The 23,655-nt window shown below is 49.9% G+C and overlaps 2 long non-coding RNA genes across 2 annotated transcripts; both read left to right on the top strand.

Moving 5' to 3' along the window:
• Window positions 1-986: 986 nt before the first annotated feature.
• LOC121032776 (uncharacterized) lies at window positions 987-9,066 on the top strand. Its single transcript, XR_005791467.1, has 2 exons — window positions 987-3,551; window positions 6,253-9,066. It is a non-coding gene; the product is annotated as an uncharacterized LOC121032776 (long non-coding RNA).
• Window positions 9,067-10,166: 1,100 nt separating this feature from the next.
• On the top strand, window positions 10,167-11,943 carry LOC121032775 (uncharacterized). The gene is made up of 3 exons (XR_005791466.1): window positions 10,167-10,580; window positions 11,129-11,249; window positions 11,752-11,943. It is a non-coding gene; the product is annotated as an uncharacterized LOC121032775 (long non-coding RNA).
• Window positions 11,944-23,655: the final 11,712 nt, after the last annotated feature.

Genomic DNA, 23,655 nt, shown 5'->3' with positions numbered 1-23,655 from the left:
TCACGCACGCAATGGAGCACTGTTCAGCCATAAACAAGGGTGAAGGACTCTTACAGGCACAACATGGATGAGTGTCAGAGAGCAGTGAAGGGGGCCAGGCACAAAATACGCAGACCGTATGACTCCCTTGACATGACGTGTCCAGAATAGGGGAATCCACAGACAGAAAGTAGACGAGGGGCTGCCAGGGGTGGGGGCTGTGGGAGGGACTGGGGAGGACTGATGGTGCGTACGGGGTAATGAAGATGTTCTCGTCCTACATCGATGGGGGTGATGGTCACACAATACCGTGTATGTGCTAAAAGCCATAGTACAGTTTCAATACATGAGTTGTATGGCATGTGAATTATATTTCAGTAAGTCTATTATTTTTTTAAAAAAATGACAGGGTCATTACCAATGGTCTTCTCTGTTATGCACAAAAAGGAGATTTAATGACCTAGAAGATAACACATCTTCCTAGGTATCGTATTATACTACAAATTATTTTTTCTCAAGTGTTCCCAACTTCCCTGGTCTTCCGGTCATTTAGAGAAGGGTCAATGTCATTCACAACTGTGATGAGTGATGCCCTGGCATCTGGAGGAGAGACATGGAAAGAATGGCTTCGTGCCCTGATTTTGCTGTGTGACCTTTGGCAAGTCACTTAACTTCTCTGGGCTTTAGACAGCTCATCTGAAAAATGAGAGGCCAGAACTAAATAAATCCTCCTATGTTAGAGTTTTATGATTCAGATTTAAAATGGCATATGTAAATATAAGCATCATCATGAAAGCAAAATGTATTGTATTTACTTAGGTTTTATTTTTTTTATTTTTATTTTTTTAATGTTTATTTATCTTGGAGAGAGAGAGAGAGAGACAGAGCACAAGCGGGGGAGGAGCACAGAGAGAGGGAGACGCAGAATCTGAAACAGGCTCCAGGCTCTGAGCTGTGAGCACAGAGCCCGACACGGGGCTTGAACTCACAAACCGTGAGATCATGACCTGAGCCGAAGCAGGATGCTCAACCGACTGAGCCACCCAGGTGACTCTGTATTTACTTAGTTTTTAAATATGCAACAACGTGAATCCCCGGCTGACTTGTAGGGTGGGTGATTGGTGTTTTCCTCGTGTATGCTTCTCAATTCTTTACATGAGCATATTTAATATCCTGGAAGAAAATATTTTTTGAAAAAGCTTTGGATTGCACTGGTTAAAATGTGATAACTTGATTGAAATACAAGTCTGTTAAATCCATAAATACAGATGCAAGAAAGACATTTGTAATTTTCCAGTGACGAGTGGAGATATTTGAAACCCCTTGGTGTTTTTTAAGACAGAATTCTGTTCTACAGAATTAAGTTCTCTTTGTTTAAATGTGTTCTTGGTTTTCAAATTGAATAGAGTCCCTGGCACATACCTGTGGTTCTCATGATGTATGTGCATGTGCTAACCTCATTTACAGACAGCAGGGAGAGACGGGGCCTCTAATGCATCTTTCCCAATAAAAGGGCGTAGTCAGAAAAATACTTAGTCTGATAGTTTCGTATATGAAACCCGGTCACTTACGATAGGTCCGCACGAAGGACAAGACTAAAGCTGTGGTAAAATAATTTATAAGATACACGCAGTCATGTGCTTATGAAGGAAGTAATAAAACAGTGAAGACCATTTAGTTCAGATTTCCAAACCAGGAAACTGTGATCTACATTAGGCAGAGAGCACGTTAATTCAATGGAAAGGGTTTTCTTTAACGGAACTATTTGTAGTGTGGACAGTCGAAATGATCTATCTCTTTGAGCTTGAAACACAAGTTGTGCGTTTTAAGAAGTAAAAGGCAACACAGTGGAAGGTACAGATATCGTCAAATACGGCAAGCGTCGCAGTGAACGTAGGGGGACATCACACACCTGCCCCCGTGTGCCTCCCTGTGTTTGCTCATTGAGCCTGGGAAACTGAGACAGAGGTCATAGTGGACCTCAGCACACCCTGAGCCATGGGACCACAAGCGGTTTTTCCTCGGGACACAAGCAGCTCCTCGCTACATGCAGGGGTCCCGGGTGAACGCTGCCCTTGCTTGGTAAGGTGCACAGCGACAGGCAGTCACTACCCTACCGATGCCTTTGTGTTTGCAAATTACTTGGGCAACTCAGAACACAAGAGAGATGGGATTAGGAAATGAAGAAATGCCCACGTGAGGTGGGGGCCCCACGGTTTTGCCTGGCTTCTCCGTGGTCTTTGTTATTCAAATATCCTGTTGTGTAAGTGCAAAGACAGGAAGTGAGTTCTACAAACCCTTACAACAACAGCAGTCTTGGGTTTCAGATAAGTAGGTGTGCCTAGTGCTTCGGGATTTGATACATATTTAGGGGTTTTTTTTGTTTGTTTTTTGAAAATGCTGAAAAGTACTACATTTTCTCTGGGCAAAACATCTTTGGTGTTTCAAAAAAGCCCTGACATTACTGTGTAAATAGTCTCGTTAATAACTGCCTCTTGGGCCTGTCCCAGACTTTAATTGTTTAGCTTTGCGCTTTATTTGTGTCTCTCTCAAAACACTGCCGTGTGTCTTCAGAGGTGAGAGGTGGAGCCAGTGAGCAGCACAGAGTAGGCTGTGCATTGTTTTTGGCCCCGGGGCTGCTGGTTTTCCTGGGGATCAGACCCCCTGGGCGTGTGTGCGGGGAGAGGGACCCCCTTGCTCTGTCACCCGCGGGGCTGGCTTTCTGCAGAAAGGGGGCTGCGGTGGGAGGGTTTCCTCTGCTGCTCAGTGCCCTCTCCTTCCTCTTTCAGGCCCAGAAGCCCAAGAACCCCCATGTGAGCCTTATTCACTACTCTGTTCCCATTTCCCTGCACTGGTTGTATTTTGGATTTCAGAGTTTGGAAGTCTAAACATTTTCCCGCACTGAGGAATACGCAAGGATTTTGGTTCAGACTCCAAGTTAGGAAACACCTACAGAGTTTGTGTGTTCCTAAGAAAAACTGGATGAAATGAAATAAAATGGCATGTTTTGGGGCGGGGGGTATGGCTGTTATTCATTTTATCGACACACCGTATTTTAAGTGAGCCTCCCAGGTCGTAGGATTGGGAAGAGGCCCTCCTGATTGTCCCGAATGAAACCTTGAACTGAGAATAGGGAGTGTGGGAGTTTGGGCTTTTCCAGTAGTTTCTGAGCTCTGGACTCCGGGATGGGGAATGAGTTCCTGGCTCGCCTCCGCCCCCTGCCTCCAGTGGGCCCAGAAGACCGCTTCCCCTTTCTGCTCCTCAAATAAGCCTCGGCCTGGCCTCCCTGCTCAGCTTTACCCCCGAGGCCAGCGGCCGGTGAGCGAGTGCCAGTCTCCTGCTTGGACACAGTGAATGTCCTTAAGCCTCAACAAAATGACTAACGCGTCTTTAAAGTTTCTCTTAGAAGGGTCACCACATTCTGAGGAAGTTCAAAGAATATAAAATCGAACGTTCGGGGAGGAAATCGGCTACATTTTGCTCTGGTGTTTTCAGGCTGGTGATGGGCATTAATTACGCAAGACCCGCTACATTTTAAAAGTCATTTGAAGATTTGGGGAAGAGATCCAAAGGTACTATTTCAAAACACCATCAGTGCAAGTTTCTCGTGGCTGCTTCAGCTTTATTTTCCTTGTACTTTGTTGTTGTTGTTGTTGTTGTTACAGTGTGTGAAAGTTGTTATGTTGAAAGCCATGTGCACATTTATGAACAAATCATTTTAAATAGCTGTTTGCACAAAACTTGAACTTAATAAGCTTAGGGAGAGGGAGAACCGCCCGCCCCTTTCAAGTGGCATTAGGGAAGCCCAGCTTTAAAAGCTTAATAATCAGGCACATATAACGCTCGGTAGGCAGTCTTGTTAGAAACTCCAATTTGGTCCAAAGACAGCTTTTTTAATGTGTTTGATTTGTGATTTCTCAGAAACTGGTAAATGGTTACGGTCACGTTGGTTTGTACCGGAATCGCTTGAAAACAGCCTTTGGCTGGCCCTTTTAGGCACCTGAGGGTCTGGGGTTTCTCAAACATTGAAAAAACAAACCGATGGTCGTTTGGCCACTCGAAGCCTTGTCTTTATTTTATTTCAAGAACGTTGAACTGCTGACGCACATCGCAGCACTGTAATAAGTGTATACTTACCTGTGTACGATATTGTATTTACATGTTTTATTAGATTTTAATAACGTGATCTTCCTGCTGTGATTCTGTGGTGGTTACGGTTTGTTCTAGGAGTCCTACCCTTTGCTTACGTGTGACAACAAATCGATCCTTTAAGTATTATTTAATGGCCTTCGGGTTTGATACAGAATCTATTCACGCGCATTCCACGGACTTTGCAACAGGACGGTCTATCCGTGGAACTGTCAGACTCCCCAGGAAATAATAGCTTCTGACATTTGCAGTGTTAAAATATAGGATTAATGATCAGCTTTTAATGTGCAAATTAAGTATTCAGTACAAGAGTCCTTGCCTTTCCTCTTCCCGGTTTTATTTAACCCATATGCTCTGCTGAATTCAGAAGCACGGGTTTAGTCTCCACCTAACCCAGCTCGGGTCAATGAGCTGCTAACTAGATTTTGGGGGTAAAATGGGAAATTACAAGACAGACTCCTTGGAAAAGTGGCATATTTCTAGCTCCACTGAAATGCCGTCAAGACCTCAGAGAAGTTAATGATTAACTGTAAAAACCGCAAGGCCCAAATCTCAGTCCCCGAAGTACAAAAGCTGACACTCAGCTAAGCACTGCGCGTCCTTCCTCGCCCTGGGGCCCCAGCCACCTGAGGTGGGAGCGGAGGGCAAGTCCACGGCTTCCGTGTTCTGTAAGAAACGGTTCTCTCCCCTTGTTCTGGGTCAAACTGGAAAAGAGGCTTTCTCTCCCCTGAAAACCTCGGCATTGTCGCTGGCTTTCCTTAAGCCTTAATAACATTCTTCGTCAGCCGATCCTAAAATTCCATAGAGTGTTCGCTCGTGGTTACCTATTAAAAGACGAGTTATATGCACTAAATTATATGGTTAAAAACTATCACCTATTTTTGTAAGTGGGAAAAAACATTTTAAACTAGAACGCTAAAAGGAGCTGTGTGTCTGTTGTCTCCGCCACAAGAGGCGACACTTATTTTGCGAAGGGTACTTGCATGGCAGTGACGTTTCACTGCTGATACTTCTGCTAAACGAAGTCCCTTTCTTTCTTGAAAAAAGATTATTTGCCGTTTTCAAACCATCTCCTTCTGCCTTTCGGTGGGCTCTTCGTTTCTTTAGCTGATCTTTTAGAAAGTTTATTTATTTTTGAGACAGAGAGAGAGAGACAGAGCGTGAGTGGGGGAGGGGCAGAGAGAGGGAGAGAGAGAGCACGTGAGCAGGGTGGGGGGTGGGGGAGGGTCAGAGAGAGAAGGAGACACAGAATCCGAAGCAGGCTCCAGGCTCCGAGCTGTCAGCACAGAGCCCGATGCGGGACTCGAACTCACGAACTGTGAGATCGTGACCTGAGCTGAAGTCGGAGGCTTAACCGACTGAGCCCCCAGGCGCCCCTTAGCTGATTTATTTGTTATCATGTGCACCAGCGATGGGCAAGGCTTTCTCTGTCATCGCTGCGTTGTTTGAAATGACGTGTGTGGCCTGGTAACGTGGATTCACGGGGCACTCCCAAGTTCCACACCAAGGACAGTGGCGCCCAGGAGCCTTTCCCGGCCGCACGCAGTAGCTCACCCCACATTTGCCGCCAGCAGAGTCTTGGGGTCACTCTTTAAAGCAAGGTCTCCGGGCGAACCGGAGAAGTACAGTTCTAGCCCCGGGAGCTTCGGTCATAACAAAGTGCCTCTAAATGGCTCCCAGGCTCCCTCTTTGTTACTTCAGTAACAACACCAATTTAAATGGACACAACTGATTTCTAAGAATTCCAAGCAATATATGTTGATGGCCTTTGAGACACGTAAGCCACAGATAAGCTAATCTTAACCGATTCTCTTTCTGGGACATTTGGATGTGCGGCCGCGAGAGGCAGAGGTTTACAGAGCATGGTTTTAAATTAGTACGGCATTCACTGAGTGACACTGGATTATTAACACTAATACACATGTGCACCTTGAACAAGACCCTTGATCTTAACCAGCGAAAACCCGAGCCCGTTCCTGAACAGAGACTAAACTCTGTTTGTAATGAACATTCAGCCAGAGTCCCATGTGTGCTGGTTAATGGGGCAGGGAGTTTGGGGGCAAGTGGGTTCAGCAAAGGGGCTGGTGAATCCCGTGGCGTATAAAAGGCCGCCTTTCTTTTCAGTGTTGCGAGACCGACGGCCTTTCGTGTTGAATCAAGACGCCTTCCGCTCACAGAAGTGCTTCTGACCTAAGTGGAAATTGAATTCAGGCCCAGCAGCAGGTAAGAGTGCCTGGTCCGGGGCATGGGGAGTCTTAGGGGGTTCTTTCTCCATGGGTTTTGAAAGCAAAGGTGCCCTTCGGAGAGCACGACGCGGTGAACGCTGATGTGACAGACCGAGCCCGGGAGGCCACATCACAAACACACGCCGGCCAGAAATCCTGATTAATGTCACTGAGATCACTTCAAATTTATGGTATCGACAGCGATGCGAATAATGATCGCACAAGGGCCGTAATGGCAGGACCCGGCAAAGAGGGTCTGTTTTCTTCATCTGGATTTTTATTTTCTGTAATGCGTGAGAAAACCAAATCGAGGGATGCCAGGAAACAGGTGTTTACGTTGTGAAGATAAGTGTTTGTCAAATATCAGTCATTTCAACCACCCTTTGGGCATCTTCCGCTCCGCAGAGGTGCCCGCTGATAATGGCCCGCTGATCTGCCAGCAGCATCACGCAGAGAAGTTTCTGGCGAGGGTTCCTTTCTGTCGCATATAGATGTCCAGGCCTCTGTCAACTCTGCACCAGCCAAAGCCCTGAAACGATTCGGGGGAAGTCAATATTCCAAGAAAGGCTTTTCCTCAGAAGAAAACCCGGTTTCACACCTGGGTTGAGGATCTCTGTCAGGACGAGCCCTCTCGGTCTTTCCACCGAGAGGGAGCCGCTTGCCAGAAAAAGTGAATTAACTGCGTTAAGCTTCGAAAAGGAAAATTAAGTGGGCTTTAGCATTTTTTCAACCTGTTTTCTGTTACCTGGTAACACCTTTTAAGGGAACTTAAAAACACTGTAGTTCTTCAAAACCTAAGTGGAAAATTGGGGTAGAAACTATCTTCAGCCATGGAACAGCAGCTGTCTCAGAAAGTCTCTAACGTCCATAATTCTATTGAGTAAATGCCAAGAAACACCCAGCAATTGTCAAGATTAACTGGCAAATCAATCCTGTTTTGAAAAAATCACTGAAACGCCTATTGCCAGGCATCTGACCCTCTCCTACCCAATGTGTTGCCGATGTGGGGTTGTCCACACGGCCTTGGGGTCCCCAAACCTTAAGTCAACTAGGACTACAAGCTGATTAGCGCCCAGCAGGATGCACACCAGTGACAGGAAAGTGACAATCTGCACAGAATTCACTTACGCTTCGCGAGAACAGAGACTGAGAGGCGTGCCCTGACCACTGGGCAGGAAAGACAGGGATCATGTCCCCACTAGCCTCAGATGTCAACTACGATCAGCTTCTAGTTTCCAAAGTAACAAAATAAATGATTAATTAACACTTAGATGTCACCACGTAGTTTTCGCATTTAGAAATCTGCGTAGCTTGCCGATCCGAAAAAACGTTACGGACATCTTTAAATGGAAATGTCCAGGTACCGCCTTCTCAAATATTTATAGTCTTCCAAGCTTTTCATGTCCCTTAGAGACTGATCAGCGGTCCTTTAACCAGCATCAAATACATCATGAGAAAAGAAATAAAAACAAAAGACGCAAATGAGACCGAGAAAAGCAAAACTTAGAAGCTGTCTGTCTGATTCTCCGACGGTTGCCTAGGCAGTTTTATTATTTTAGAAACCATACGAAAGAACTGTGTATTAGTTAACTTATTCATTCTGGAGAGAAATGGCCCCAGCCAGTGGCTGTCTCACGGCGTCAGGGAGAGCCAGGTCCTCATTCCCCCCGCACAGGACGGCGAGGAGCAGGCTGTCCGCGCAGAGCCGGGGGATTTCTCCTGGGGTCCTCACCGGTGGGCTCTCGGTGCCTCTCTCGGCTACTTTATTCACCAAGAAGAGCGCGATGTGGGGTCGAGGCAGTGACGTAGTCCCAGTAGGAGCACGAAACCTTCCACATTTCCACCGCCCAGAGCTCCGCGTGGGCTGGCTCGGAGCCGAAAGCCGAGGGGCCCCGCAGGGTGACGTGTCTGCGGAGGGACAGCGCGCCTGCCCCCGGGGCGCGTGCGTGCACCTGCAGCCTCACTGCGGGCGGCGACGGGGAGCCCTGCCCCGCCCGGCACCCTGGCACCAGGATCGTGTGTTCGGCTGGAGTCCTAGCCTCACCTAGCCGGACTTTCCCCGGGGCCCGGCTGCCCGCTGCATCACCGTAGCAATGGACAAACACGGTGAGAGTCGGCAGGGCCCCGCAGCTGCGGAAACCCTGCCCTCCTGGCCGCCCCGCGGGAGGGGCCGGGCTAATTTCCATGCGGCGTTTGGGGATGTTGGGATTCGAAGATCAAAGAAGGTCAAAGGGGGCCGTTGGAATGGCAGATATTTATTGTGTTTAATATAAATACAAACGTGTCCAAGAAGAGAAACTGAAACCTTAACAGGCCTGTGGATGGCGTTTGGTAAACAGAAAAGAACACATCTTGAAAGCAGGCGGCTGGCTGGCGAAATTGACTGGCACTGCAGAAGCTGTCGCGATTTAAAGTGGGACAAATTAAGACAGCAACAATCTTCACCGACATCGAACATCCACATTCGTTGAAAACCCTGAGGAAGACGTCTAGCTGCACTTTAGAAATTTCTGGTCGCCCTCCTTAGCTGCGCCCCTTGTATTATTAAGAGTGTTTGTTTCATACCATTAACTGTGCAGTCAAGTTGGAGCCCGTTAAACAGCATTAATTTGACAAATTGTGGGATGGGGGTGTGAGTGCCGGCTGGAGAAAGGGGCTTTGTGTTTCGGGGTCTCCATTAGTGAAACAATAAATAAGGCTATGGTAAAACTGATATGATGGGAAATGACTTCTATTCAGTTAACTCAATTATTAGTGCTAATTGGGGCCAGGTGAAGCATGGATAATTGAAATTCACAGATAATCCAAAAACCTCTATTTAACCAATAACTTCAAACTTCTTCCCCATCAAACCAATTACCAGAGGAGCTAACAAATAGAAAAAATGGATTGAATTGAATTTTGCCTCCCCAAAGATTACCACTATGATGTCTTTCTATTGATTAATCCACAACAAGAGCCAAGGGTTGACTGCATTCAAGAGACTAAATTACAGACAGTCCCCAACAATTGAAAAGGAAAAGGCTACGTCCCAAAGTTGATGACTCCACTACCTGAAGCTCAGAATGCTTTTTCGCAGAGCACCATATTCCTCAGGGGCTCTGAGGCAGCCCCGAGGGGCCAACTGGTGACCTAGTGACACTGGAAATATATTTAGCATCCTAACTCCTTTAATGAATCCCCTCTGAATCCTAAAGCCTTATCCTCCAGCCCCTAAATCTCTCTGAGCCTTAAATCTAAGGGTTTTTTTTTTTTTTAGTTGCGGTAAATTCACATAAGGTTAACAACCATTGTGAGTTGAGTGTGCACGTCAGTGACATCTAGAACATTCACGAGGCTGTGCGACCACCCGCCTCTATCAACTGTCTCAACATTTGCATCGCCCCCAAGAGAAACCCCTTTGGGACCCTCAGCAGCCACTGCCCGTTGTCCCCTCCCCCCAACCCCTGGCGACCGCAGATCGACTCACTGGAGCTATGGGTTCCCCTGTTCTGGACGTTCCATGTCAACGGAATCATGCAACATGTGGTCCTTCGTGTCTGGCTTCTTTCACTGCCATAATCTATTTAAGGTTCATCCGTGTGATCGCATGTGTGAGGACGTCCTTCCCTTTTATTGCCAAATGACTCTCCGTGGTCTGGACGGACCACACGTTCTTGACCCGCCTGTCAGCTGATGGACGCTTGGGTTGTCTCCATCTCGCGGCCACGTGCAACCGTCACCCCTAAGGTTGCACCCTGACATGCCCTGCCCTCGGAGGAAATGGGAAGTGGAGGGGGAGGGGTGGACAGAAGCTTGGGAAGCAGGGGGGCCCTTGTGGCGGAGCATGGGGAGGCTCCTCCTGTGCGCCGGGCCGCGGCACTCCCAGGCGCTGGCATCTGGGGCGGGCAGCGTCCCTCCCACAGGGCTGCCGTCGGCAGGGACATTCCGCTAGAAGCATCGACAGTGAGGGATAATTCGAGACAGCGTCAACCATGGTGGAGAACACAGGGAGACATGGAACCCGTCAGAGAGGGGCACGAGGGAGGCCAGAGGAGGCCCGCTGGGGGCAGGTACCTCCTTCAGATTCGGGTGTCGCTGGTTCCCAAGACGGAGAGCAGAACTGGACTGACCCAGCGAGAAATCTGGCAAGTGTCGTTGGCCTGTTCTCCGCTTTTCTGAAAACACAGGCGCCAGGAGAGGTTTCCATAGCAGCTTCCAAACTGGACACCAAACTTCACTCAGCAGGTAATTCTGTTCCCCCCGCGCGTGACCTGGGTGTCCCCGTGCCCATCAAACCCACACCTCACGCAAAGTCCTCCTGCCTTAGAGCCCTACGCCTCCACGCTGGGCCCACCCTCTGCCTCCCTCTGCACCCTGCATCCTTGCCAGGACGGGGGAGGCTGGCCGGCGGCCACAGCACATTCCAGAAGGCCAAATGCAAGGTCTTCCCTGGCTTCCGTGGTGTGCGCTTGGCATTTTTCAACGACTTCTGTTGGCCAATGTTCTTTATGGTAGAACAGGATGAGCTACATCATTTCTGGCTGTGCAATTTGACAGCTGTCTGTATGTGATTTATATACACAAGTGTGTCTAGAGAGAGCGACATATATGTGCACATGTGTGTGCCCATGCGCACAAACGTAATTTTGTGACGACGGTTATATTTATCCCTGTTTGCTTTACTTATTCCATAAACCTCATTATAAATTCAAAAAAGAAAATTGGTCCCAAATCCAATCACACCGGCACATTAACACTGAGTTTTTCATATTTCCTTTCTGTTGTTGTCACAGGACATTGATAGTTTTCCATTTCTCCTTTTCCACGTTTCGTCACTTTTCTTGGCGTCCTACAGTTTGTAAAAGGTACAGATGGCGGCCGCCATGCTTGCGGGCGCTGAAGGACCTGGTCAAGGTAAGGACGGCCCCTGCTGGGTCTGCTCAGTCCCAGCCAGACCGCAGGAGGAGTCGGGGGGCAGCCAAGGGGTGCCCCCAGATGTGCGCCTGCCTTTCTCGTGCAGTGAGTCAAGTGCTGTAGATGCCAGGGGCCCCAGCTTCCTCATGACAGTGGCCAGGCCGGTGGGGGAGCCCCTGGTGTCCCCTCCATTTTCTTAGTGACACAGTGGGCAGAGACCTGTCCCTCTGCCGCTGCAGGGACGCCTGTGTTTCTAAGGTGCATGGGGCTGAGTTTCAACTCACTGCCTCCCGGAGCCTCCAGGGTTCCAGAACCCCTTCCGGTCTTACGTGCAGGTCGTCCCTGGTTCGCCCTCTGTCAGGACTGGGAGGGACAGTGCGGCGGGACACTTGGGACAAATAGTTAGCAGGCCGATCCTGGAGGGCCTGGCTCCTGCCCTCCTCAGTTACCTGCCTTGCCGTTGGCCCACGCGGACCCTGAGCCAACCAGCCCCTTTCTGAAGCCCAAACCAGGTCCTGGGAGCCGTGGACAAGTCTGTCCCCTGGACAGAATGCAGACCCAAACGCCGCTTCTGGGCGGCCCCAAACGGCCGTGGTCATCCTTTGTTCCTGCTTCTTCGCCCACCTCGCTGAATCTCCGTCAGTCTCCAGAGAAGTCTCCGTGCCTTCCCCAGTTCCACCATCCTGCCCAATGACTCCTCCGAATCACCTGCCTTTCTCTCCCGGCCTTGAGGGGCGGTGCACCTCTCTACTGCTGAGGTCAGTCTGTCCTGGGTCCTTTTCACCATCATCGTCATCTATGGTCAGGTCATTCATTTCCCACCCACTCAGTTTTTATTCTTCTCTTGGTCGACACGCGTGTCCACATTCTTCCAGCTGGAAAACCGGCCACAAGGACTGGGGAGGGTGTCCCAAAGCCCCTGAGCGCCCGGCGCCTCCTTACCCCGCGATCCGACTGCGGAGACCGCACTACCGCGTGAACCGTGTGGCGGACGGACGGCAGGTGCTAAGGAGGAGGTTCACGCAGGAAGTGTGCGTGGGTGCGCGGGACGCCCCTCAGAACACACGCGCGTGCACCCCGAAGATGACACCCAGGCCGCTGACCCAGGAGCAGCTTCTACTGCCTTCCTTGTGCCCTCGTCCGTTTCCCGTACTTTCCGCGAGCAACACATGAACACACGGCGACTTTTAGCGAGCACTGAGCTAAGAGCTGTAGTGCCCCGGCTCACTTAACTTTTCCAGCTGCTCTGAGGATTGTCCCCTTACGACCCCTGTCTTATAGACAAGGGAGCTGATGCTTTGAGCGCCCGAGAGGCCTCCGGAGCCGACTGGCCCCCCAGTGCTCTCACACCTGTGGCTGTGAAGCGGGAGCGGGTCCCCATGGCCAGGGCTGGCGGGACGTACACCCGGAAGAATTGAAGGAGGCGGGATGGGTGGCAGCAGAAGGTGGGCTGAAGAGCCCTGAGCGGGGAGAGCCCTCACACGGACCGTCACTGGAAGTGGGCTGTGTCTAGGGGGCCTTCGTAAGCTTGCGGGGCAGGTCCTTCCAGGCGAGGCGACTCTGGGAGTCGTCCTCAGCTGTAGGCTGTCACCACCCTGGAGGGGTGAGGGGTGAGGGGCTTCAGTTCCGAGGGGGATCTGGATGGCCCGCTGTGTGCCCACGACAAACACCCACGGACTCTCGAGGGCGCATTCAAATCTCACTTCCCCCAGGAAGCATTCCTCGATTACCCTGATCAGGATGGGCCCTAATGACCCTACAAAAATACCTTGTGCCCACTGGGTGATCACCTTCTCCCTTCCCCCCGTCGGGCCCTGGTGATCTCTAATCTGTCTTCTCTCCTGGACGTCGCCTACAAGAAGAACCACGGTACGTGTCCTTCTGTGCCTGGCCTCTTTCACTGGGCAGAGTTTGTCAAGGTTTTGGGTCTCCCCCCAAATTTATGTGTTGAACCCTTAACCCCCGGTGTGATGGTATGAGGAGGTGGGGCACTGGGAGGTGATTGGGTCATGAGGGGGATCAGTGCCCTCATAAACCATGGGGAGCCATGGGATTTCTGTCCACTTGGGGAGCACACCGCGAGGAGGCACCACCTACAGGCCAGGAAGATGGTCTTCACCAGATCCGGGCTCTGCCGGCACGTCCCTATCAGACTTCCAGCCCCCAGAACTGTGACAGATACGTGTCTGTTTGTTCAAGCTGCCGTGCCTGGGATACTGTGCTAGGGACGCCTGAGTAGATTAAGCAGGTGCATCCTGGGAAGCGGTTCGGGACCTGGGAGCAGCTACAGATGCACAGCTACCTTCAGTAGCAAGAGTGATGGTTATCGTATAAAATTCATCATCCAGGAGCACCTGGGTGGCTCCCTCAGTTGAGCGTCTGACTCTTGTTTTTGGCTCAGGCTAGGATCTCGTGGTCCGTGGGTTCGAGCCCCGTGTCGGGCTCTGTGCCGACAGCTCGGAGCCTGGAGCCTGCTTCGGATTCTGCACCTCCCTCTCTCTCTGTCCCTCCCCCTCTCTCTCAAAAATAAATAAACATTAAAAAAATAAAATAAAATTCTTAATCTGTACCTCGGCCATCAAAAGGACAAAGCCCAGGGGCGCCTGGGTGGCGCAGTCGGTTAAGCGTCCGACTTCAGCCAGGTCACGATCTTGCGGTCCGTGAGTTCGAGCCCCGCGTCGGGCTCTGGGCTGATGGCTCAGAGCCTGGAGCCTGTTTCTGATTCTGTGTCTCCCTCTCTCTCCCCTCCCCCGTTCATGCTCTGTCTCTCTCTGTCCCAAAAATAAATAAACGTTGAAAAAAAAAAAAAAAGGACAAAGCCCAGATGATACGCTGCATAAAATAATCACCACCCTTGTTGCTGAAGAGAATTGTATGTTCACACCTGCTCCCTGGCCCCACACTGTGCCCTTGGCTGTCAGATCCTTGGCTCTTGGGATCTCTCGCCTTGGCTCTTGAGACCATCTCTCCTTGGCTCTTGGGATCTCTCTTGGGATCCCAATATTTTAGGGAAAATATTGAAAAACAGGTAGCAGTAACCGTTTTCAATATTTTAGTGTACGTATTTCTTTTATTTTAATCGTTTATTAAGTTTCAAGCGTGCAATATAGTGATCCACAGTGTTTCTCAGTGCTGGTCACGATAGGGGTATGCTTAGTCCCCATCACCCATTTCACCCACCATATGTCTTATTTTTAAGGAAATATATACATCCACATGATTTGTCATAAAGTTCAGCTCCCACACATCCTGAGGAGTTTTATAGCATCCGAACTCTTTTCGATACTCATGGGATAAAGCCATCGTCAGCTCGGTCTTATTGTCAAATATCCTTTCTTTCTCTACTACAGGAAATGTGTTTCTTTATAAAAGGGTCAGTTGAGGAAAACTCTCACTTATTCTCGTCCTTCTGATGAAATTTTCCAGTTCAGAGTCCGCTGCACCCGCATCAGAATGCCGTAGGCTTATTAGCGCATCGAGTACCTTGAGGCTATGATTAGGCACCTGCACCCCGTTTCTTAAAACCTCTGCCTTCAAAAGTTATGGGCAGAAGACAGAGGACCTGCTTCTGTGGCTGAGCTACATGACTCACTGTGCCCCTGGGCCTTGAGAGAATCTGCCCCCATGAATCGGGGATGCGGTTGGTGTTTCTAGAAGGTCACAGGACATGGTTGTTCTTCAAGATTTGGGAGGGGGGGCAGGAATCACTCTGAGTCTCGTGGGGGGTCCTGGCTCTTCCGACCACTTGTGCTGGGGGGTGCTGGCCCGTGGGGCAACCGGCTGAAACCACAGCAGCCTGGAGACCGAGGTCCAAGCAGGGGGACAGCAGAGGCTGTCCGAGGAGGAAGGGCCTGTCGTGTGCTGCTAGACCTGGCTGTCGTGGGGCGAGCGCCACGATGTCAGCCCTGTAGCAGGCCAGCTGGCAGAGGTCCCCAGCTGCCGCCCGAGTCTTACCTCGTTCTGGTCTGGGGGACACTGCTTGTCGTGGCCTGACGTGTTTGGATCTGTCAAGAGGGAACCTTTTTTCTCACAAGACACAAGAACAAAGCGTGGGATTAGTTTTATGTGAACTTGGATGTTCCCATTTAGCTGATAGGAAAAGCATGGCGTAGCGGCTAGAAACAGTGCTGGCTCGCCCGCTCGGCACCTGTTAGTAGCCCTGCTGGGCCTCAGTCTCTCCATCTGAACACAGGGACGACGAGGGTGCCGAGGCACCCAGGTCCACGAGCCTGGTGTGAGGCTTAAGCCAGATAATGTTTTTAAGGCACTCGGGACAATGCCCAGCACAACGTAAGTGCTACAGACAAGTTCCGTGCAATAAGCCCGTTCAAAACTACACACCAAAGCGCGTTGACAGGTGTCGGGAAAGGGGGCAGCGACCTGACCTGCAGTGGGGAGAAGATCATCTCCTCCCGCGCCCTCAGCGTATTCCCTTGTAAACCGGGCGCGAAGCACGCGTGTGTGTTCGTGGGCGTCCCTCCGGGGGTTGTGGCGCTCCGATCGTGGGCGCCCACCGGCCACTCGCCCTGGAAAAAGTCCGCCAAGGAGGTCAGCAGACCACGGGAAGGAGGACCTCAGGAAACAGTGTGTTTTCTGAGGCTCGTGGGTCAAACACAACTGGCCCTCGTTTGCTGGTTTCCGTCAGCGACTGTCTTCCACGGAGCCGACAGGCAACCTGACAGGTGCAAGAGGAGGTCTGTGTCCAGAACAAGACAACCTCAGGTCACTTCACGCCCCTCCTGGGAAGGCGTTCGCCCGCGCGTGGGGGCCCAGTGGTACCAGGATCGGCCCTTCCCCGGGGCACGGCCGCCTCCTCTCAGCCACGGTGACCACGTTGTAGAGGGAGCAGGGCACGCACGTATGACACTGGCCAACGCACGGATCCCAAGTGACTGTCCCAGAGGTGCCTCTGTTTACCGGTGAATCATCTCCGCTGAAGCCGCTGAGAATTCACGTCCGAGGGAAGAAAGCCGTCCAGTCCCAGCTAATTCGTGGAACGCTACTTGATGGAATTTGCTTATAATATTAACGATTCCTGGGGCGCCTGGGGGGCTCCATCAGTTAAGCATCTGATTCTTGACCTCGGCTCAGGTCATGCTCTCGAGGTTCATGAGATCGAGCCCCCTGTCGGGCTCTGTTCTAACAGCGTAGACCCTGCTTGGGATTCTTGTTCTCCCCCTCTCTGTCTGCCTCTCCCTCTCTCAGAATAAATAAAACACTAAAAAATAATTTCGAATATCTCCCAGGAAAATACAGCATTTAGGAGCTTTGTAAGTCTGCACGAAGGCAACGTTAGAATTTCACACAGAGCACCCCAAAATGAGGTGCTGGGACAGGGAGCAAGACCAGTGTCATCGCATAGGCTGTGGCTATCGGTTTTGATTGCTGGCTCACCCTACTGAGGGTCCGGGCCGTGAGGCAGTCGGGGCGGCAGGTCCGATGGGCATTAGAGACGGGACAGTCTAGCACGGTTACTCTGTAATACTCAACAGAAACACCCACCGCCAGGACAAAGTCGACAACCGAGGCTCCCGCGGTTTCCAACAAGCACTGCCAACACTCCGGGACCTGGGGCCAGTGACTGGGAATAGCGTCCCTCTGTCACAGAGCTAGCCACTCCGGAGGGCAGGCCGACATCTGGACGCACACATTGGGTCACGGGCAATGTGGTAAGTGAGGACACGAAGGGGTCACGCTGTGTGGGAGAGCTGGGAAGGCTTCTCAGGAGGACGGCCATCGAGTGGGCAGGCAGGTCCCAGCCTAGCGGCCACAGCATTGGTGCAGACGGGTACGTGTCCCGGTGGTGCTGTGGGGGAGGGGCAGAAGGGACTCGTCTCCCTGGCTGGGGAGGAGGAGGTGACGGGGTGTGGGTGGAGGGCAGAGACTGATGGAGGGCAGGGCTCTGTCTGGGACAGGGAGGGACGGCCCCCAACAGTTGGGTTTCCGTGTCCTTCTCCCTCGTTCTAGCCCAAGGCCATCCTCTGGCCAGCACACAGCCAGAGTTAATAGCCGGCTGTATATAATCCACATAACCTCAGGTGGGCTAGGGCTAGCTGGGGTTATTTCGGAATTTCAGCAAACTAGCCCCGAATCAAAATGGTATCTGTTTACTCCACTTGCCCCTAAGGAGATACGATCACGTTCCCTCTGGTCCTGCTTCTGTGTGAAGGTCCCTGTGACTTCACAATCAGCCTTAATATGGGCACAAATGGGGGCACCTGGGGGGCTCAGTCAGCTGAGTATCCGACTTCGGCTCAGGTCATGATCTCACAGTTTGTGGGTTTGAGCCCCGCGTCAGGCTCTGTGCTGACAGCTTGGAGCCCAGAGCCTGCTTCGGATGCTGTGTCTCCTTCTCTCTCTGCCCCTCCCCTGCTCACGCTTTGTCTCACTCTGTTTCTCAAAAATAAATAAATGTAAAAAAATTTTTTTTAATATGGGCAAAAATGTTTGAGACGTCAAGATGGGTAGGACAGCGAGCAGTCTCATCTACAGGTATGACGTGTTTCCACGTCTGAGTGCAGATTTAGGGGACACTAATTAAATTGGCTAATTTTATGTGTGGAGCAAAATGCAGTCCCCACGTCCCCCCTTTTCATCTTACTCATTTCCTAGGAACTAGAAAATTACACAGCATTTAATTTAAGAGTCAAAAAAAAAAAAAATAATAGTGAGTGAGGAAAATAGGTCCAAAAATAGATCTGACATTTTCAGTGTATTTACAAGAATAGGCGGTTTGACTTTTTACCGGTTCGTTATCTTTGTGCTCCGAGCACTAGAAGAGCGGTCCGATTCTGCATTGGAAGAGATGAGCGTTTCACTTGACGATCCTATAGAAAGATGACGTCCTCCACTTCCGCAGACCTAGTGGTTTCTGTGAGACTCCCGGCCGATGGGCGTTAGCGGGTCACATAATAAGTGCTAAGACGTGAGCAAGTGAAATTTCTCCCAGAACGTGGCTCCTAGCCCCTCTGTGGTTTGAATATCTCCACGTGCACAAGTATCTTTGTTTTCTCTGAGTTTGGAGCCAGTTTTAAACAGTCCGGAGAGAGCCAGACAGAAAGGAACACTTAGCAGCAAAGAACATAAGACGGAGCTCAGGTGCATCAGCAGTTAAGCTGCCGAGGTGCTATTTTGATTCGACTTGATAGAAAACCACCGAGTCAGAATCCCATCCGATGGGACGCCCTCAGACGCTGCCCGCACATCGCAGAGTCCTGCCTCAAGCCTGCTGGGCCCTCCTGCCCGAAGGAGTCTCTGTCCTGGACCGTCAGCCCCCACTCCGAGCAAGGAGGGAGCAAGCCTGCCTCCAGAGCCTGCAAAGGGCACTTCCTGTCCCTCTGTGTCGTCCATCCGGAAGGGTCTCAGCGGATTATGTGGAAGGGGAGGGAAGGAAGCCTGGCTTCTCTCCTGAACCCCGGAGAGATCTCGCTTTATGGGCTGGGGAGTGAAGGGGCAGCTACAGACAGGGCAGAGGTGGCTGGACCCCAAGTTGGGGGACAGACGCAGGAGCCTTTTGAATTCTTCACATCCGTATACCTGTTGCACACACCTTCTCCTGCACGTGAGGAGCGGCCCAGGACCAGTGTGGAACGTAGAAGTTTCCCCCAACTCCCAGCTTCCTTTACTGTCCTGTTTGTCCCGCATCCTATGGAGTTCTTCACTGGACAGACCTGGACCATCTCTTTTCTTTACAGCCAAGATAGAGTTAGGACAACAGGAGGCTGCAGGACGCTCGTCTGGGGACAGTGCCGTCATTTTTAAGCATGGATGTTTGTGGACATAACTCACCTAAAATCACAACAGAGCATATGAAAACATGGGTCACCGGGCCCACCCCCGAGGATATCTGATTCAGCAGATCTGGGGCTGCCGAAGATTCTGCTTTTCTAGCAAGTTCCCGGGCGAGGCCAGTGCCCCTGGTCTGCAGATCACATTTGGAGACTCGAGGGCCACGCGGGACGCGGTGAGTACCGGCTGCCTCTGGGCCGAGCAGTGGGCACTGTGGGAGCGGGAGGGGAGGCTCTAACTGTGCCTAATTCTTCTGCATCTGAATGTGTTTACAAGACTTAACACACCTATGACTTACTAGCTGTCCTTTGTGTTTGAGTTTCTTTCAATGAGAACCTGTTGCTCAGCAAACGGTATTTTTCTTACAATTAAAAAAATAAACCCGAATGATATTCTTACCTTCCCGAAGACTAGCGATGCTATCTGGGCTCTGAGCCATGCGGCTTTCCATTTTGTAGGTCCGACCGGAAGTGCTGGCTGCATATTTTAGAAATTATAAATGATGATTACATGTGAACTTGGGGCTGGCCTTTGATAACCACATAAAAATTACAAAAAGAATTTAGAATTAAAAAAAAAATAACAAGTCAATCTGGCACATGTTTTAAACGATACGCATAATTGTTACTGGTGTTCCTGATAACGAGGCGATAAGGATAAGCAAAGTAACTAATTAGGTGGGGTTTTTTTTTCTTGTAACCCAAACGATTTATTTTTATGGTGTTACTTTCCCTCGGTTCGCCAGTGTTGATTGTAACCAGCTCTGTACCATCAGTGCAGAGCCCAACGTGGGGCTCAAACTCTGGTACCGCGAGATCATGACCTGAGTTGAGATCAAGAGTCAGACACTTAACCGACTGAGCCACCCAGGCACCCCTCCGTGAAAAATTTTTAACAACATTTTATTTGAGCACAGTTGACCCACCATGTTACTTGAGTCTCCAGGGTACAACGTGGGGATCCAGCTTCTCTGTGTGTTATCCGGGTCGCCGTGTTCCCAAGCATGGCCACCATCTGGCACCATGCAAGGCTACTAGGATACCATCGAGCGTATTCCCGGTCAGTGCCTGTTATTCCTGTGACTTACTCTTTCCATAACCGGAAGCCAGGACCTCCCCCTTCGCTTCCCCCACCCCGCCCATCCCCCCCACTTGGTCCCCTGTGGCAACCACCAGTTTGTTCTCCGTAGTCAAGAGTCTTTTGTGGGGCCCCCGGGTGGCTCAGTCGGTTGAGCGTCTGACTCTTGGTATCAGGGCAGGTCGTGATGACCTCGTGGGACCGAGGCCCGTGTCAGCCTCTGTGCTGAGTGTGGAGCCTGCTTTGGATTCTCTCTCCCTCTCTCTGCCCCTCCCCTGCATGCTTCCCCCTGCCCCTCAAGTAAACAAATAAGCATTTTTTTAAAGTCTTTTTTTTCTTCGTTTGCTTGTTTTGTTCCTTAGATTCCACATATGAGTGAAAACCATATGGCATTTGTCATTCTTAGGTTGGCTTATTTCATTTCGCATCACACCCTTTAGCTCCATCCATGTTGTTGCCACATCTCGCCCTTTTTAATGGCTGAGTACTATTCCATTGTGTCACGTCTTCTTTATCCATTCATCTAGGGGTGGACACACGGGCTGCTTCTGTACCTTGGCTATCGTAAATAATGCTGCGATGAACATAGGGGTGAATATATCTTTTTGAATTAGTGCTTTTGTTTTCTTTGGGTACATAACCAGGAGTGGCATCCTTGGATCACATGATATTTCTATTTTTAACTTTTTGAGTTGTTTTTCTCAGAGACTGCACCGATTTTAATTCCCACCAACAGTGCACAGAGAGTTTCTTTTTCTCCGCATCCTCACCAAACCTTGTTACTCCTTGTCTTTTTAATATTAGTGTCTCTGACAGGTGGAAGGCGGTATCTCAAGGTGGTTTTGATTTGTATTTCCCTGGTGATGAGTGACGCGGAGCATCTTTTCATGGGTCGGTTGGCCATCTGGACATCTTCTTTGGAAAAGTGTCTATTCAGGTCCTCTGCTCATTTTTTTAATCGGATTGTTTGGATTTTTTGGTGTTGAGTTGTATCAGTTCTTTATATATTTAGGATACTAACCCTTTGTCAGATATGTCATTTGCAAATATCTTCTCCCGTTCAGTAGGTTGTCTTTTAGTCTTGCCAGCTGCTTCCTTTGCTGTGCGGAAGCTTTTTATCTTGACGTAGTCCCGATAGTTTATTTTTGTTTCGGCTTCCCTTGTCTCAGGAGACCGATCCAGAAATGTGTTGTCACAGCCGACGTCAGAGATTTTTCTGCCTGTGCTCTCTTCTAGGATTTTTACGGGTCAGGTCTCACATTTAGATCTTTAACCCATTTTGCGTTTATTTTTGCGTATGGTGTTAGAGAGTGGTCCAGTCCCATTATTTTGCATGTCGCTGTCCAGTTTTCCCAACACCATTTGTTGGAGACACTGGCTTTTCACCACTATATATTCTGGCCTCCTCGGTCATGGATTAATTGACCACATAGCACGGGTTTGCTCCTGAGCTCTGTATTTTGTTCCATTGACCTACGTGTCTATTTTTGTGCCAGTACCATACTGCTTTGATAACTATGGCTTTGTAGTGTATCTTGAAATCTGTAGTATATCTTGAAATCTTGTGTTACCTCCAGCTTTGTTCTTCTTTCTCAGAATGGCTTCAGCTATTTGAGGTCTTTTGCTGTTCCATAAAATTTTATTCTTATTTGTTCTGATTCTATGGAAAAGGCTGTTGCCCCATGAAATTAAAATCAGTCACCTTAGGTCTAGAAACCATGTCTTAAAGTAGATCCTTTTAAGAGAGAATATTAGCTGAACCACATGAATTGCTATTTGTGTGTGTCCAAAATGGTCAAATATCAGCGATTTCACGTGGTGCAGCTGAATATTTTTCCCCGATGAGCAATGTTTCTGTTGGAGGTTATATTCCTATTAAAAACATGAGGTCGAATAAATGATGTGTCCATGATTAATATAATGTCATAAATGCAAAGCTGCTATAATTATTGATTCCTACACTAATTCTGAATAGTCAAATTATGCTCAATGTCATTGCATTTTAGAGCTGAAATGTACCTAAGAGATCATTAATCTAACATCATTTTTAAGATATGGAAATTGAGTCTCCAAGAGGTTAATCGCACACCCTGGACTGAACTCCTACCTCCTGATTTCCAATTCGGTACTTTGTCCCCGCCCACATGCCTCCCTCCCTCCCTCATACAACAGGCATATTGAGAGGCTCCAGAGAACAGGGGCCCAGTGTTCCGTCAGATTTGCATATAAAAAGATAAGGAATCACAGTTCTGCTGCAGCACAAATAAGACCTAAACTAAAATATTAGCTATTAAATTATTAAACATGCACTGGTATGTCGCCCCCCCTTTTTAGACGTGAAGACATATCTATTTCACATGTGGTTTAGATGACTCTTGCCTGTCTGACCTCTAAGGGGTGGCTCCTGGCCCTTCCCCGGTCTGCCTCCCATGGCCCTGAAGCAACCTGGCCCCGCCCACCCCCTCACCAAATAAATGGGGAGAAGACGGGTCAGGGCACTCTGTCCTCTGTTTCTAGAATGAGCATGCTGTCACACGAATTGCAGGTGTCACAGGTGTAAGTGGGGCTGTGGGGGAGTGTGTGACACTTCCCATTCAGGAAATGTTATATTTGTCTAATGGAAATCCGGACATGACATCCCACTCTTGCATTTGGAGGGAGATACCCCATATTGTGAGCACCCCGCTCCCCACACAAGGACCAACTTGCTGGCTAGTCCCCTGGCTGTTGAGGGACGGACCTCTTTCCAGCGAGAGGCACACGGACGTCACTGGGCTCTCATTAAGCCGGGCTCCAGCGGAATTGTCTGGTTCTTTGTGCAGTGATGTGGCCTGTTGCCTTGGTGAACGCACTGAAACCCTGTGTTGGAGAAACCCTCCAAGGCAACTCAAAGGATGGGGCAATCGGTCCCAATCCCGAGGCTGAACTGGCAGAAGTGATGACAATGTCAGGCTCAGGGGGCTTGGCTTCGTGTGCACAGAATTCCAGGGGAGGCGGGTCTGTGTCAGCATCAGAGACACAGCAGGAAAGACGCCTTAGTTCTGTGCTAGGTCCCGGAGGCATGCACCAGTCTGTGTCATCGTTCGGTAGGGCACCTGACATATTTTTATTGGTATACATCTCCCTGTCACCCTTGTGACTAGGAGCGTCTTCCGGGCAGGTGAGATGTAGCTTTTATCTTTGCACCCCCTATAGTTGAATATTCATTCAGTGCTTGTTGAATGAATGAATGAATGAATGACTACGTGTGGGGGTTCTAAGCAGGACTACATTTTATGAACAGGCAGGGGACCCATGTATTATGGATGGAGTGGCATCACCTGCCACCGAGTTATAAAGTTACATTAGTAAACACTGAGTTAGTGGGTGAAAGCGTTATTCAACCCTGCCATGTGCCTTTGAGACTGGCACCCTGCAGGGTCGAGTGGGGCAAACTTCCAAAGTCATTACCACCCATTAGCAGCTGAGTGTGAACTGCTTTATCAGCTTAACCCCCTCTGTGACTCAGGCCCCTGGGCCTGAGGACAAGGAGGGGGGGGGG

This window comes from Herpailurus yagouaroundi, unplaced genomic scaffold (assembly GCF_014898765.1).
Source record: "Herpailurus yagouaroundi ecotype Mexico unplaced genomic scaffold, PumYag 142, whole genome shotgun sequence".
Classification (NCBI taxonomy): Eukaryota; Metazoa; Chordata; class Mammalia; order Carnivora; family Felidae; genus Herpailurus; species Herpailurus yagouaroundi.
This window is presented reverse-complemented; position numbering and strand designations above follow the sequence as displayed.